This window comes from Propithecus coquereli, unplaced genomic scaffold, assembly GCF_000956105.1.
Source record: "Propithecus coquereli isolate 6110/MARCELLA unplaced genomic scaffold, Pcoq_1.0 Scaffold490, whole genome shotgun sequence".
Classification (NCBI taxonomy): Eukaryota; Metazoa; Chordata; class Mammalia; order Primates; family Indriidae; genus Propithecus; species Propithecus coquereli.
The window spans coordinates 314,221-318,106 of record NW_012150730.1 but is presented as its reverse complement, the minus strand read 5'-3'; the positions used below and the strand labels follow the sequence as shown (position 1 = coordinate 318,106).

At 44.1% G+C, this 3,886-nt stretch overlaps 1 pseudogene; it reads right to left on the bottom strand.

Moving 5' to 3' along the window:
• The window catches only part of LOC105819585, a 7,801-nt pseudogene extending 4,199 nt beyond the window's left edge, over positions 1–3,602 (bottom strand).
• Between the last annotated feature and the right edge of the window lie 284 nt (positions 3,603–3,886).

Below are 3,886 nucleotides of genomic sequence, written 5' to 3'. Positions count from 1 at the left end.
GAGGATCTCTTGAGCCCAGGAGTTTGAGGTTGCTGTGAGCTGTGATGATGCCACTGCACTCCAGCCCAGGTGACAGAGACCCTGTCTCAAAATAAAAATAACAATATATAGGCAAATGCATTCTGATGTATGTCACCCCCACCCCTTTCTTAGCAAAAAGGTCACATGTCACCCATGGTGCTATGATGCACCCTGTTGTTTTCACTTAACCGTGTGTCTGGCGATCGCTCCTCAGCATCATGTTGAGATCTCGTTCCTTTCACAGCTGCCGAGGGCACATTGTGTGGCAGAACCACAGTTACTTCCACCACTCTCTATTGATGACATGTGAGCTGTGTCCAGCTTTTTGCTATTACGGATAGTGCTACAGTGAATACCCTTGTGCATACGCCATTGTGAGCTTTTGCTGCCGTATATTTGGAATAGGTCCCTAGAAGTGGGGTTGGTGAGTGAAAGGTAAAAATATATTGTATTCCTCTCCATTGAGGTTGTACCTTCTTGCATCCCATCAATAATGTATGAGAGGAACTGCTCCTCACATGAGCCACTTTGCCTGTCCAAGAGACATACTATTTTTTGTTCTGTGAACTTGTCAAATATTTTGCCCATTTTTCTATAGGGTTGTTAATCTTTAGCTTCAGAAGTTCTGTATTTATTAGGAATACATTAACCTGTGATATAAATAGCAAATTGCATTTTTTCACAGTCTGTAAATCTTTTTATGTTTACCGATGCTATAGTGTTGTGGGGGTTTTTCCCCATCAAATTTATCAGTGTTTTCCTTTATTGCTTCTGGTTTTGATTCATGAATAGGAAATATCCTAAACTAATGGGGGAACTCACATACTTGTATAGCTTCAAATTTTACATTTAAATCTTCGATCCACTTGGAATCCATCCTGGTGTAAGGTGTGAGATATGGATAACATATTATCTTTTTCTGTATGACTCTGAAGTTATACTAACTAAATAGTCTAAATAGTCCACCTTTTACCATATACTCACATGCAACTGAGTTTATATCTGGATTTTCTTTTCTATTGATTTGATCTGTCTATTCATGTGCCAATATTACAATTTTGAAATTATAATGGCTTTGTAATATGTTTTACTATTCTAGTAGAGCTAGCCCTCCCTCATTGCCCTTCTTTTTCAGAGTATTTCTGGCCCTTCTTGCTTGTTTATTATAAACTGCACAGCGTTGGAAGAGGAGCTAGTAATAACAGTAACAACAATAGTAACACCGATTAAAGGTTTACTGACTGCCAGCCCGGTTAAGCACATGTCTGTATTAACTCAGTCTTCCACTCAGCAACCCATAAAACAGAGATTATATTAACTTCCCCAAGAACAAATAGGAAAATTGAGGCACAGAGAGGTAAAATAACTAGTCTGGTGTGGCACAGCTAGCAGTTGGCCCAGATTTCAACTGAGGCCATCTTCCTCCAGAGGTTGGGCTTTTCCACTATCCGCTGGCTTTGGACTACACTAACTTGGAAATTCCAGATTCCCTCAACTCCTGGTTTGATGTTGGCCATGTCTTCTCCCGGATCCTCAATTTCCTTATTGCTGCCAGGAAGAGCCATCAAATGTGGCCCACAGAGTTGGGGTGTGCAGGCTGGATGTTGGTGCCACTGGCAGGAACCACTCAGCCTCCCGTGGATGAGGGGAGCTCATAGAAGCCTGGAGCACCCCACCTCAGGAACAGATGGGGGACACTACTGACTAGCTCTGCTTCAACTCAGCTGGGGTCCCCAGGTTTGGGTGTGTTCCCAGCTGCAGGCACAAACATCACCCACCTGACATTCCCCTGTTGGGCAGCCCCTTGCATAATCGCAGGGGCTGCTACTCCCATGCAGGCACTGCTCACCCATCCTTTCCTTCTCATTTTGTGAGATTTTGGGTTTTTCTGAAATATTTTGTAGTGACAGGATCTTGCTGTGTTGCCCAGGCTGGTCTCAAACTCCTGGGCTCAAGGGATCGTCCTGCCACAGGGAAATTTTCCAAGAAAGAAAAATCCTCACAAAATGGGAGGGGCATGGGAAGGAACAGTGGCTGGGGACAAGGTTTTAAAAATCCATCCTTTAAAAAATCCACAGTTATTTTTTATTTTTTTGAGACAGAGTCTCACTTTGTTGCCTGGGTTACAGTGCCGTGGCATACGCCTAGCTCACAGCAACCTCAAACTCCTGGGCTCAAGCGATCCTCCTTCCTCAGCCTCCCGAGTAGCTGGGACTACAGGCATGCGCCACCATGCCCGGCTAATTTTTTCTATGTATTTTTAGTTGTCCAGCCAATTTCTATTTTTAGTAGAGACGGGGTCTCGCTCTTGCTCAGGCTGGTCTTGAACTCCTGAGCTCGAACGATCCTCCTGCCTCGGACTCCCAGAGTGCTGGGGTTCCCGGAGTGAGCCACCGCGCCCAGCCTGTTATATACATGTTTTGCTCAAAAAAATCTGAAACCTAAACAATTCACATCTTAAGATACACCCCAAAACTGGCTACATGAAAACTTCAAACCGAGTGAAGGCACACTCATTTAGAAAGGGTTTAAGTCACATCTCATTCCTGTTCAAAACCCTTCTAAGTTATTTTGCTGTCATTTTAATTCTACCAGTGATGCAGACCACCTGTTCTTTTGTTTCTTACTCCTTTGTCTTACCTCTAAAGCCAATTTGCTCCCTTCCTGCAGCTACGTCCAGAAATATCTCATGAAGAGAGAATGACCCGGAATGTGGCGTGTTGAGGAAGTGCAGTCAAGGATTAGGGAGGGGAGGAAGAAGAGGGAAGACGCCTCCCACGACCCAGCGCCAGCCCCACCCCGGGACCTGAACGACGTTCCCTGCCTGCATCCGCCCCTTTCCTTCCAGACCTGGATGCTTCTCTCCGGGCCTGTCACCCTCCCTCCCAAGAATAATTTATTTTAAATGTTTTTTTCCCCAAAAACAAATGTATCAAACTTGATTTATTAGAATGTAGTTATTTCTTTATACTCGTAAATCAAAAACCAAGACCCAGGTTTTATATATGTATAGCAATGCAAACAATGATTGAGCTTCGTCTTCTGGACCAGAATGCCAAGTTAGTCTCTCTTCATAAGAAGCGATTGGAATTTGAGGACACTTCATATTTGCCTCTTTTGACGGCACCGACCCTGCCGCATCTGGATCTCCCCATCTCATCAGAAACGTTAATTCTCCCCTGCTGTGTGCGGCGCCAACTGTTCTTTCGGGGTCGAGACCTCTGGCAAAGCCTCTTGGTTTGTCAACAGCCTCTTTTCTTCTTTGACTTGCTGTCATCAGATTCACTGTCAGATAAAGATTTTCTTTTCATGCCATCTTTTTTTTTTTTTTTTTAAGCACATGAGCCCAGGTCTAGCAATTTACCATCCTTTTGAGAATTAAGAAATGCTTCAGCTAACTCTGGACAACCTAAATTTTCTTCAGGTCGCCAAGTATCGTTGGCATCTGTAAATCCTGTCCACCGCGGGAAACACTCCACTTTCGCACTTGCTACACGTCGGTCCAGTGCTTTTCCCACCACGAGTTCTTCAGGCTCTGCCTCTCCAACCTCGTTACTCTTTCCATTCTATTTCTTTCCCATTTTTGAAAGTTTTACTACGGAGTTTCATTGGAGGCCCTTTTTTATTGCAGGTTGAGGAGCTGTTATTCACTACCTCTGAGCCGCTCCAGGTCGTGGGTCTATGGCGTCTCTCTAAATTGGGTTTTCTTACTCAATCTTTCTGCTTGGAAAAACTCGTAATGAAAGGACAGAGTAACTTTAGCCTCAAACGCTGGCCCTCTCTCAGACGGATAAAGTGCTGAAAACAATGGCAGCCATATCGCACTTAAAAAAAAAAAAAGAAAAGCCTAACACAGAATTACTAC